This window comes from Chinchilla lanigera, unplaced genomic scaffold (genome assembly GCF_000276665.1).
Source record: "Chinchilla lanigera isolate Chin_1 unplaced genomic scaffold, ChiLan1.0 scaffold00019, whole genome shotgun sequence".
In the NCBI taxonomy this organism is placed as follows: domain Eukaryota; kingdom Metazoa; phylum Chordata; class Mammalia; order Rodentia; family Chinchillidae; genus Chinchilla; species Chinchilla lanigera.
The window spans coordinates 7,901,067-7,914,240 of record NW_004955420.1 but is presented as its reverse complement, the minus strand read 5'-3'; the positions used below and the strand labels follow the sequence as shown (position 1 = coordinate 7,914,240).

Here is a 13,174-nt window from a genome sequence, read left to right as displayed (position 1 = left end):
AAGAAGAACATTTTGTATGGAAATTTAGAGTTTTGAGCTTGATCATGTTAAGCATTAGATGCCTATAAGACATTTAAATGAGAACATTATTTGGAAAGTTAGATAGGTAAGTATGGAAGCTAGAAGGAAAAGTGCAGATTAAGAATTACAACTGTAGAGCTGTGAGTGTACAGATAGTTTCTAAGGTCTTGAGATTAAATGTAATTCATTTAGAACTTAAATGTAATGAAATATTTCAACATGTTAAGATTTCAGAGATAATGAGGAAGCAGAAAAGGAATTTGAAAGAAAGTTTCTGTTTATAAATAAGTCAAAACCATGCATGCAAGCACACAAAAACACAATCTCCTTTGCTAGGAATTCTGATTGAAGGGGTAAGAGTTTAGTCTCTACAAAAGAATGGTGCTGAATTCTTCATGATTTGTCGAGATGTCCAAGGAAATCCTGACAGAAGATTGGCATCTCTACTCAGCCTTCTTTGACAAATGACTGGAATTTGGGGTGAAGACATAGGGAATGATATGAATGCAGTTGGATAACGGGCAAGGATGGCAACATGGTTGGAAAAAGAGGTACAGGTAAACTTGTATAGAAACTACCTGAAATTGTCAATATAATACATGCTCTTTGCAAAAGATTTCACAACTACGTTAATAAGAAGAACAAAATACCCCCATCATGCCACACCGGAATAGCTGCTGTCTACATTTCGTGAACTTTTGTCTACACGTGTGCTAACAAATTATGATTCTACTGTATAATGTTTGTAGTCTGATTTTCTGTTTAATATATAATAGGATTTTTTTAAAGGTACATTTTTCATGATATTCTGATAAGAGGTGGAAGATGATAGAAGGGAAGACTGAGATAGAAGAAATGTCTGCTTTAATAAAGTGGGATGAGGACTGAATGTGTGTAAGAGAAAAGGAACAAGGCACCTGTGAATTCTGAGTCTGGGTGACTGATAACAGTGACCGTGCTACACATTAAGACGGAGATGACAAGAACGACTAAAGCTTTGATTATTATTTATTTCAGGGTGGGTTTCCGGCTTACTTGTATAAGTGGTTAGCTGTTTTTCATTATTAGACATAGCAGAAATTGAAAGGGAAGTATGTCTGGGGATGTTTTGGCTGATATCTCCCAGAGTGGATCATTTGAATAAATCACTTGGTTTGGCTTTCCTCACAGCTGACAAAGGAAAAAAGTCATAATGTTTTTTTCTACTTTTCATTTTTATGGAGGTACAGTCTATATACATATACCAGAGCAATTTAATATAGGAACCTCTTCCCATAAATCTATGAAAACTGTGAAAAATCATTTTAGTTTATCAGTAAAGTGTTATGAGCATGACCACAGCAAAATAATTTCTCCTGCTTACAATTTTCACAGCATAAATTACCTCTTAAAGTAGATATTTAATATGACTAGATTAGAAGATATTGGTCAGATGAGAGAAATGAAAGCCCTTTTAAAACTGATGAGACTGATGAAAACAATACAAACAATGTCCACTCCAAATTTCTGACAACAGTAAGTAAAATATGTGTGTGTTCCTGTTTGTGTATTTCAAAGCTTACTGTCTATGTGGACTGGTAACCTCTGAGCTCAGTTGGGCAGAGTGGGACTTTACAAGGTCAAGGTCAGACAGCCTACTGGCCACAGTGCAGCAGAAAACCATGTAAGCCATGTCATAGCCATTAACGGCACGAGGAATTCCATACAGTCATTTCAGGGACGTGGGTTCTGGGTCACAGAAAACCCAGCCGAGAGAGTTCAGTTGGCTCAATAATATCCATCACACTGTTTAGAAAAACAGACACACAACTTCACACAGAGAAGCCACCTACCATGGGGCAATGATTTCAACTTTGTATGTGAATGACACTATTTGCACAAATGTTCACAAACACGCAAACTGAACTGCACCAGAGAGGAGTAAAAAGCCCCACAGAGACTCAATTCTAGTATTTAGCTGTAAACAAAAATCCTAAATTATCTTTTCCTTTTGCAGCCAGGTAATGTCACATTAATATAGACGTTATGGATACATTTGAAGAACAATACATTTAAAATTAAATATATAGTTATTTTATGTATCTTTGTCATCCATTATAACCAACCAGCGCATCAGAACAGAGTTTTTCAAAACAAAAAGCAACATCTTTACATCTTGGAGTTTGTGAAGTTCATCAGGAAAATAATGCAGCGGCACCGAGGAATTCACTCACTACGTTTTGGCCACTTCACACTGAGGGTCATGTGCAATGACAAAGCCTGAAGCTCCCAAGACAGACCAAGTTGGGGAAACATTGGTTTCTGATCATTGCACTTTTGCTTTGAAAACCTCAGCCTGTGATATCCTGACATTTCCTTTGCTGACTGAGCTCTACCGATGCCATATAAAGTACAAAGTCTGTAAGTTCCTCTGCAAATCTACTCATTATCTTCAGGACTTTGGAAGCCAACTGCCCCTCTAATCTTTCAAGGAGAATTGTGCTTTTAACCTGCTCATGGATTAAAAAAAAAAAAAGGTAAAACGTCAAGTCTGTAACCTCTAACGAATCACCATGTCCATCTGCAGCCCGGTAGTTGTTCAAAAGCAAGAGCAGGAACGGAGAGGAAACCCTTTCTTTAGTCTAAAACTCTTGATCTGCTTTAGCAAAACCGTTAATACAATGTGGATCAGCCTTTCAGTATGCAAGATGGACGAAGGTACCCAATTTTCTCTTCTAATACATTAAGCTCCAAATAGTTCTTTATCAGGGAAAGCGGTTCTAATCTAGTTTTCCCCCTTTAAAAATTAAACTCTGACCACGAAAACACATTGACTATGGGAATAAAATATTTTCTTAACAGGTTTCAAGTCTTAAGGACAGCTTCCTCCTCTTTATTTTTCTCGGACCTTTATGCCTCCCACCCACTAAAGTCTTCACTCAGTCCTCCCAGTAACCCAGCTGGCACCACAGATAAGAAGCAAACTGTTTCCTCCTTGACCTCTAAGCATTCTACTCCACGGGAAAAGCAACGTGGAATGCACACTCAGCAGGCTACGAGAGAGCCTGGAGCCAGTTCGTCCTGGAGGCATTGCTGCCATAAAACATAACACTAGCTACTGTGTTTTGCTCCGAGCGAATGGTCTCCCACCCCCCTTCCCGCGGCTCACTCCACACCTGGCTGCCATTCGTGACCCGCACCACACAAAGCAAACAAAAAGCAGGAAACAGCAACAGATTCCTTTGTTTTTACATGCAAATCATACCTCCGGTAGTTGTCACATCTTCCTCAAAAGCCACGCTTAATTTTTAATGACAGCAATCCAGTGCAGTCCTCCAACAGCCACCGGTAATCATCATTACCTCTCCTGCCTAAAGCCTTTGTGGACCATTAATGTCACAACCCTTGCTAACTCATAGCTTTAATACTCTTTGCTCAAAATGTCTGAAAGAGTTTGGAAGGACAATAGGAGTGACAGGCGCGCTAGACAGCCATGCTTCAAATTAGTTATCCGAAGCTCCGCTGAAGCCGCTTCATACTGTTTTTAAAGCGTGCAGGAGGTAGGATTTATTAGCCTATGATAGGCATGCTGTTTCTGCTTTTATTAAATACTGTAATAGGCTGTCTGTTAGCAATGCTGTGATAGGTCCAGAATCACTTCCCCACTGCTTTCGAATTCTCATATTAAAAAGGGAGAGAGGGCTCTGACTTTCTTCCTGTAGACACCACCCTGCCTACTGGATCAGATTTCCAAATCCTCTTTACCGGAGAAAGAATTTCCTTTGGAAATAGGTGTTTCTGTACAGAAAGTCAACTTGAGCATAAACACTCTTGTATTCCCCAAGAATTCCGTTCTCTCACTCCCAGCAAGGGACTTCCCTGCTGTTCCCAGTTACAAAAATAAGCAACCTCTAGAGTTAGGGAAAAGAATCAATCCCAATAGAAGAAGTTCCCATCAGTTACTAAAGGCTGACTTATGGTATATATTTACATGAAATCTCATATTATCTATCAAATGGGCAAATGTATCAAAGAGAGCATTAAGTAAGATTACAGGCTGATTTGCAAAGCTTTTTGCTCCAGTTTGAAGCAATTATGTGCCATGTACTGTCAAGATGGGAAGAACGAATGGTGGGTGGAAAGCACAGGGATATGTACACTACCTTGAGCCACACTGGACAGTCATGCTCAAGGACAATGGAAGAGGAATTTCTTACCATCGGACAGAGAGGACGGTATGATGTGGCAGGAAGTACTATGAAAGTTGTAAGACCCTTTTCAAATAGGAAAGCAGAGAAAAGTTCTTGTTAGCTAACAATGACATAGAGAACGTTTTAGGCTTCAACTACTCAGGTTTAGTCTTTTGCTTTTCTTTCTTCCCTCCTACCACCCCAGGAGCAATAGTTTTGTTTTAGTTACTATGGAAACTGAGTAGCAGGCTCTTAAGGGAGGGGCTTAGAAAGACTGGCAGATGTAATACAGATGGAAATGTGCTTTATTGGCTCATAGGATTGAAAATGAACAATGGTTAATAAACAAGCAAAATCGACTACAAATAAATTTTTGAAGCACAAATCTCAAGGGGAACAATTATAAATCACTACTATTTCATTCCTGGTAATTTTGTTATGTAGAAATGTTATGATGATCAGAATAGCATCTATTATTTTATTATATGCAAGAATTGTATATCTGAGTTGCTCAGATGTCTGATAAAAGAAAGATACTCTTTTTCTCCTCCTTGTTTTTCTAAATTCCTGGTTGTCAGTTTGAATATGTGCTGATTGTGCATGAATTTTAGTTGTTATTTCATTGGTCACAATTTTTTTCTCAGGGATAAAATATAATGTAGTGGAAAAAACTTCCTTTTAGCAAAAATCATAATCATATTTCATTCTAATTGAATATCCTTATAGTGATTTTTTTGGGGTAAAACCAAAGCCAGAAAATACATGTTACAATTTGAATTTCAAAAAGTAATTCTGTGCCCATTAAATTGGTAGGAAAAAAGACTTTTTCATATTTCATATTCCATATTTTAAAATAGAAAAAAACCTGTTAAATCTAAGATCTTTTAAGATGCTCATCATAATGCTAGACAAACTATTTCTTACCAGGCTAATTAAATTTTTACAGTTGTTAAGAGTCTGAGAAATATGAAGTTATGGTCTTTATTGCCTTAGTTTTGCAGGTTGTAATTCGAATTAAGTCATACCACTGAATTAAGAGCACAAAAATTCCAAAAGAAAATTTTGGGGAGGCAATTCTTCAGAATTTTATAGAAATCTTGTTTTGCTGTTTTTTTTTCCCCTAAAATCCTGTTTTCATGGTCAAATATGTCATCCCAAAAGTTGTAATGGAAGAAAGATTATTTCAGGGGGAAAGTACTTATGGTATTTGTTGTATTCTGGGATTTTGCAAGGAGAACAATACAAGACATATAATTTATAGAATTATTTTATAATAGTTACCCAAAGAGTCACATACATAAAGAGTACAGAAAATCTGTCCACACACTAAAGACCAAAGAATCCAGCTGAGGGCCTGGATCCCATGGTAATGTCCTGCATGAGTTCAGCTGAAAACCTAGAGCCCATAACAATGCCCCTCATGAGTCCAACTGGAGGCCAAGAACCCACAACAATGTCTCATGGGAAAGCGCCAAGGTCAGTGGTGGAAGCTAGGAAGTCTGTGCCAGTAGGATGAAGGATCTCTGCTAGCAGGTTGAGGGATCTGCACTAATCAGAACTCCCTCGAAAGGTACCACAGTCATCCTCAGCAACAATGAGGTCTTGAGCTCCTCAGAGGATGAGAACAACTGGGTCTATATCAGGAATGCCAGTGCAATAAACTTCTCCAGGAGACTGAACAGTGCACCATCAGGATCAGAGCTCCCCCAAAGTAAACTGTAGCCATTCTCAGGGACAACAAAGTCCAGAGCTCCACCAACGATGAGAACAACCAAGTTCATCAGGAAAGCCGGCACGACAAACTCCTCCAAGAAAGCCAACAGCTCCCTACAGCTTCCAAAAATTTCACCTTTTTTCCTTCTCACATTCTTTTTATTTTGTTGGCAACAATCCTCAGTTGGGCCTTCCACACCCAGCACCACTCTGGTTCCGTTCAGCCTGGTGCTACAAGTTGGCCACCAGTTGTCAATCCACCACAGTATTTTCTTTAAAAATGATGCAGGAGTAATATTATAACTTGTGCATCTCAACTTTTTAAACATAAAGTTTCTACGATAAGCTAAATATTGTATCAATATTAGCACTGCAGTATGATTTACAGACAGAGAAAGTGAGGGATGGAGAAAGAAAGGAGCAATCAGAAAACCTCCTCATTGGAAATCTCTTTCCAGTCCTACTTGGGGTTGATTGAGGAAACAGCTACCAACAGTGCAAGAGGTGAATGGATAGGATTGGATCCTGGGATGAAGTAAGAAGGTAGGACTGGAAAAGGAATGGTTCCGTGATGCTTTAGGAGAGCTCTGTTCCTGAAGGAACAACAAAGATGATAGCTTGGACCTCTCTGATAATGAAGGAGTTTCCTGCAAAAGGCAGCATTCAGAGGGAAGTTTGGTAAGGCTGAGGATGGATGGTTTGTAGAGGTGAAGCCTCTCAGTCACTTTCTGATAGCTGGGACACAGTGTACCTACTACTTATTGGAGGAGAGGTTTGTTTGGGGCTGTGTTTCAGATGTCTCAATCTTTGTATGCTTGGCTGGCTCCAAGGCTGGACAGGATGGCTCAGAGGCATGGCAGAGGGGAATTGCTCAAGACATGGCAGCAGCAAGGAAGCAGAGAGAAAAGGAAGGGAGGAGTAGGTAAGAGAAAGATGAATCTATCCAGGCCACGCCCCCAGTAACTCACCTCTTCTGACCAGACTCAGTCCCCTAACAGGAAGTGACCCGTAATCCAATTGTCTTCCAAAGGTTCGGTCTTTGAGCTCATGATACTTTGGGAGGATATCCAGACACAAACTGCAATATGAAGAAAGAGGACCAAAAAATGGGGAAAGGAAACAGAAAGAAAAGAAGAAGAAAGAAGGGATTTGAGAGAAAAAGAGGGAAGGAAGAATTTCTCCAAGTAACATGGTACGAAAAGAGGGCATAAGCTTTGGAATAGAGGGCCTGACTTTGAAATTTGGTTCTGTTCGCCTGCTTGAGCTTCACATGTTAAAATGCAATGGCATAGATGTCTGTCTTAAGAAGGCAGTGGTATAAAAGAGGTTATATGATAAGGTGGAAGCATAGCTCTTTATAAAGAAAAATGCTAAAATGAGTGTTAGTTATTACTCAGCAGGAGGAGACATGAACGAATCCAGAGGAGGAAAGAAGCCAGGAAGAAAAAAGAGAAGAGAAAAAATTAGGAAGACAAAAGAGGCATAAACAGAAAACAGGAGAGGTGGAAAAGAGACTTCCTCCTGTTGAGTCATCAAAGAGAATTTCCTTCTGTTTTTTTGTTTTTGCTTTCTGAATCACATCCCAATAACTGCTGTTTTACTTCTACCCCTATAGCAAAGTTTCAGATAATAAAGTGTCTTTAGAGTCCTGGCCTTCTTCAGCAACACAGAAACCTGTGCTGGACTGGTTAGCATGTTCTACCATTTTTATAATAGCTGATCTGAGGATCGTATTTAGTGCCTCTTAGCATTGCTTTTTTTGTACAGTTCTCTGGAGAATGAAGGTTTGGGCTAGCAGAAGGCAGGAACTGAAGTGATATTTCAGAGCTATATTACCAAACACATTCAGCAAGAATGCTCTGTGCATCTGTAACTTGATAACATTTCCACAGCATCTGCTCTCTGAATGCACTTAAGAAAACTTGTTCTGGAAGGAATTTGTGTGTGTTAAGAAATACTAGGTTGAGAACTGGAGTCTGCGTGAAAGTGGTGTGATCACATATGCACAGAATTTGCAGTTTACACGCACAGCTGGCAAGTGAAATGGTTTAATGAATGGAACGCTGAATGCATAATTTCATTATGAGTCATCATTATTAAAATGAAAATCTGATAGATACATAACTAGAAAATGTAGCTATCTATTATAGATACAAGTGATAATTATATTCTGGAGTATATAATGTATGCTCTGAATAACACAGTGAGTAAGTGCATTTGCCCTCTTGTGACTATTTTCTAGGAATTACAGAAAAGTTAGTTTTGAAAGTGCTTCCTTCCTGCTATATTTCTATGAATACTGAAGCTGATTCACTATGAAGTGACCTTCAATTTTGCTATAAGTGCATAAAGAGGCATTTCCTAAGCATTTCCATGCTTAGCCCTAGAAATTCAAAGATAACTGATGAAAAAAACAACCCTTAACATTACGGCAGTAGTGAACTTGTGAGACAGACTGAGGTGATCTCATTGCTCTGCATGGATTTTCATAAAGATTCTCTTTCTGCTTTGAAATTTTTAAATGAAATTTATTTACGAAATCATAACTTCTCAAAGTTTGCATTTATAAAGTATATTTATTCACATCATATTTAATCCTTAGGACAAAGTTATTGGGAGGGCAAATGTATCCCTTTCCATCTATACAAATTGAGGATGAGTGAGGTTAAAGGATTTCCCCAAGGTCACATACCTGTGAGTGCCTCTTCTAACTTATAATCCGGTGTTCTTTTTATTTCATGCAAATTAACACCTAGCTTCTAACATATTTTTTTGTTGTTGTTGTTAAACTTACATTTTGTGACAGTGGGAAATATGAGCTCTAGATTTTTTTCTAAGCTTAAAAACGGGATAGAAAGAGCAACTACAGAGTGGGAGATAAGTTGCAGAAGATATATCCAGAAAGGGAGTGTTTTCCAAACTGTACAAAGAATTTTAAAACTCAACAATACGAAACCAAAAAATAAATAAAAAAATGTGCCCAAGACTGAATAACACCTTACCAAAGGAGATATACAGATGTGAATGCACATGTGAACAGATATTCCATCTCATAGCCATCCAGTAAATGAAAATTAAAGGAATGACCTGCTACTACACACTAAAAACTTCCACTGGATAAAAATCAGGAACATTTACAACAACAAGAGGTGGCAAAGGTGTGGTGCAATGGGAAGTTTCATTCAGTGCTTGTGAGAAGGAAAAATGGTAGTCACTTTGGAAGACAAATCAGTGATTTCTCATAGAGCTAAGCAAACTCTAATCATACCCCATGCTTTGAATGTGTCCCCCCAAATTAATGCATTGCAAACATAAGTCCAGTGTAACAACGTTTAGAGGTAGGACCTGCAAGAAGTGATTATGAGATCTCATAAAGTCAGGGGGACTCTTCCCTCATAAATAGATTAATACTGTCATTGTAGGACTATAGGGTGGGAGAGTTATGGCGAGAGTGGGTTTGGTCTCTCCCTCTCTCTCTTTCTCTCTTTCCTTCTCTTTTTTGTGCATATTGTGTCATTTTGTTCTTCCACCTTCTGTCATCCAGCAAGAAGTTCCTTGCCACATGTAGGTGGTCAACCACGAACTTCTGCACCTCTAGAACTATATGAAATAAACCTTTGTTCTTTGTACATTGCTCTGTTTCAAGTGTCCTGTTACAGCAGCACAAAACAAACTAAGAAACATGATCTGGTAGTCAGTATCCTTGGTATTTACTCAAAGGAGTGAAAATTAATGCTTGCACAGAAACCTACACACGGATAGTTATAGCAGCTTTATTCATAGTTGCCAAAACTTGAAAGCTATCATGATTTGTTTTAATAGTTGAATGGGTTACCAGTGATAAACTCTGGTAAGACAGACAATGGAATATTACCTTCTGCTAAAAAGTGCATTACCAGGCTATGAAGAGACATGGAGGGAATGTAAATGGACATTACTAAGTGAAAGAGACCAGTATTGAAAGGGCACATACTGATTCCAAATATCAGGCATTCTGGAAAAGGAAAAGCTAGGGAGACAGTAAGAAGTTTAGTGTTTGCCGTGGGATGAGAGGAGTGGGGAGTGATGCATAGGTAGAGTACTGAACATTTTCAGGTAGGCAAACATACTCTGTGTGATAGTATAATGCTCGACACATATCATTATATCTTTGTCTTGAGTCATGTAATATATAACATGCAATGCCAGTACTAATGTAAATGGTGGGCTTTTGATGAACTTGATGTGTCAGTGTAAGTTCAATGGTTATAACAGATGCAACACTCTGGAAAGGAAGGAAGGGAAAAGGAAAAAAAATATAAACAGAGTTATACAGGTAGTTTCTCTTGGTTCACTGAAAAGAAAGATTTGTGCTGGCTGGGTGTGGTGGTGCACATCTGTAATCCCAGCACTTGGGAGGCTGAGGCAGGAGGATTGTTGTGAGTTCGAGACCGGCCTGAGCTACAGAGTGAGTTCAAGGCCAGCCTGAACTGTGTAGTGAGACCTTGTCTCAAAAAGACAATAAAAAAAAAAAGGTACATGCTAATATTGTTTGGACAGTATCTCACGCCTGTACTTTTTACCCTGAATAGCTACTCTGAAGATAACAATATATAATGTATTCATTATTGCTACTCTCCTATTATTTTGCTTTGAAATTCTGTTTTTTTCCTTCCTTTTAAAATAAAACAAAACAAAACAACAAGTGCAATATTCTGGTGGGAGATGGTAATAATAGGGATGGTTATCCATGTGCATGGAGGATAGGGAGACGAACATGTAAAAACCTGTACCTTTCAATTTTGCTGTAAACCTAAAATTACTCTAAAAATAGTCTTTATGGAAAAACAGTGTGGAATCTGACAATTTGACTCCGGCATGTATCTGAAGGAAATGGACAATACAGTTATTGCAACACTATTTATAACATCCAGGAGATATAAAGAATCCGAGTGTCCATCAACTGATGAAAGAATGAAGCAAATGTGGTACATGCACAAAATGGAATACTACTCACTCATAAAAAGAAAGAAATCCTGTCATTTGTACCAACATGGGTAGTACTGGAAGTCATTATGTTCAGTGAAATAAGCCAGGTACAGAAAGACAAAAATCATACGTTTTCACTAATTTGTGAAATCTAAAAAAAAGAATGGATTAAAAATGTAGACTTTATATCCCATGGAGTACTACTCTACCATAAAGAAGGATACACTTGTGTCATTGGTTGGAAAATGGATGTACCTGGAGACCTTACTGTTCAGTAAAATAAGTCAGACACAGAAGCTTGATTATCCCATGATTTCTTTTATATGATAAACCCCAAATATAAACAAATTAAAGAGCAAGATAAAAGATAATAATAAAAAGGGGATAGAGCTTTTGCAAAAGGAAAGGGGACCAAGAGACATAGAGAGGCATAAAGGAGGAGGGGGGAAGCGGATTAAAAAAAGATCTGTTATATATGTGGATCAGCTCCCAGTGGTGAGTATATTCACTGTGTACTGCAAAAATGTACTCACGAAACAATGACCTTGAGAGGAGAATGATGTTCACCAGAGGCTGCGAAAAGCACAGGGAGGGAGGCAGAGAGGCTGAGCCTTGGGTAGAGGGTCATGGCGAGGCAGGAGCAGTAAGACCTCGTGTGCTCTTGTATGGTAGAGGGACTGTGGATCATGATAATGTGTACAGTATTCTAAAAAGCTAAAAGGAAGGTTTGGAATGGTTCTATACAAATGAGAAACATTTGAGGAGATAAACGTGTTTACCCTGATTTGAACATTATACAATGTCTACATGTATCATAATATCATGGCTCCCCATTAATATGTGTAATATTTATGGTTTTCTGTATTAGCTATGAACAAGTTTAATTTAAAGGGCTTGGGATTTAGCTCAGCAGCACAGTGCCTGCCTGGCAAGTGCAAGGTAGTGAGTTCAATTCCCGGTACTGGAAAACAAACAAACAAACAAAAAAAGTTTAACTTAAAAATGTAAAATACTCTCAGAAACAAGTCGTTCTCTCTTTCTGTCTTTTTTTTTGGTCTTTTGAGACAGGGCCTCACTACGTAGTTCAAGCTGGCCCTGAACTCATTATGTAGCCCAAGCTGGCCTTGAACTCATGTCGAACCTCCTGTCTCAGCCTCCCTAGTGCATGGACCACCACCCCTGGCAGAAAGAAGTCTTTATGAACACCATAAAAAGAGCATAAGATGAAGTTTGCTGATATAGTTTTTCTTTTATCCATTTGCCAAATGTGTGTTTACATTTTGCAGCTATTTGTGTTTCAAGTACACTGAATAGACACTTAAAACAGGTAAATCATAGATTTTCACAATTCTTCTAATTACTGAATTAACATTGAGTAACCATGTTATTGGGAGCTGAATAAGACTTCTTATCTGGGGCCTGAATGCATAGACCTATCTCGTGAGGCCTTGATCTGGGTCATCTTCTTGGACTCTGACTGCTTTCCTGTGTGTCTTTATAACGATGAGGAAGGAAAGTCCTGCAGGCACCCCTGGCCCTCTTGACACACAGACACTGTGTGGCACTTAATCCCACCTGCAGGCTTCACACAGCACATTACCATTTTGGATGCATGAGGTTGAAATGGGAGAAGAAGGAGGTAGATAAAGATACAGTATACAGGTTATTTAATTTTTCTAGAAAAGTAGCAGCTGCCTCCCCAAAAGCTCTTCCCACAAACACAGCTACATGCCAGAGCCCTCCCTCGATGCTCGGGCCAGCACTCACATGAGGTAGGTTACCCACTTCCAGAAGTCATCAGTCTCTGGCAGGGCCATTGCATTCGGCAGACAAGTTATTGGAACTGCATTGCCATCTTTCTGAAGCCTGTCAGAATACTGGACATAAATCAGCTTTACAATAAAATATAAAATAGAACATTGACAGTGGCGTGAGTTTTATTTCATTTGGAGTCCCCCACTCCCCAGGGCCTAGCTGCAGTCTACATGCCTGTCAGAAACTTGGACTAAGGGAAGGAGGCACCCCAGGCTGCTATTGTTATGCACCCTGTGCACCACACAGCATTAGCACAATACTGATACCTGCTGCTTTTAATATAATAAGTTAATTAAAAGACATCTGTCTTCTCAACAAGACAAAAGAAAAACAAAAATCCACGGTATGCGCAAAACCTCGAAGACTGAGAACAAAGGACAAGGATTTCTGTGCATGCTGTTGTTTACATTCGTGTGAATATTTTATTAACTCATTTTATGCGATTAGATTTTTAGGGTGAGAGAAGACCCATTTGACAAAGATTTTTT

At 38.8% G+C, this 13,174-nt stretch overlaps 1 protein-coding gene across 3 annotated transcripts in view; it reads right to left on the bottom strand.

The window, feature by feature from the left end:
* Positions 1–13,174, bottom strand: part of Kcnmb2 (potassium channel subfamily M regulatory beta subunit 2) — a 366,796-nt gene that overhangs the window by 249,959 nt on the left and 103,663 nt on the right. The window contains exon 1 of one of the 3 annotated variants that reach the window (XM_005383031.2): positions 3,266–3,548. The exons of the other annotated variants lie outside the window; for them this stretch is intronic. The gene's annotated coding sequence lies outside the window, so the exon portion shown is untranslated. Of the gene's footprint in view, positions 1–3,265; positions 3,549–13,174 lie in introns of those variants that run through there. 3 annotated transcript variants of the gene reach the window in all.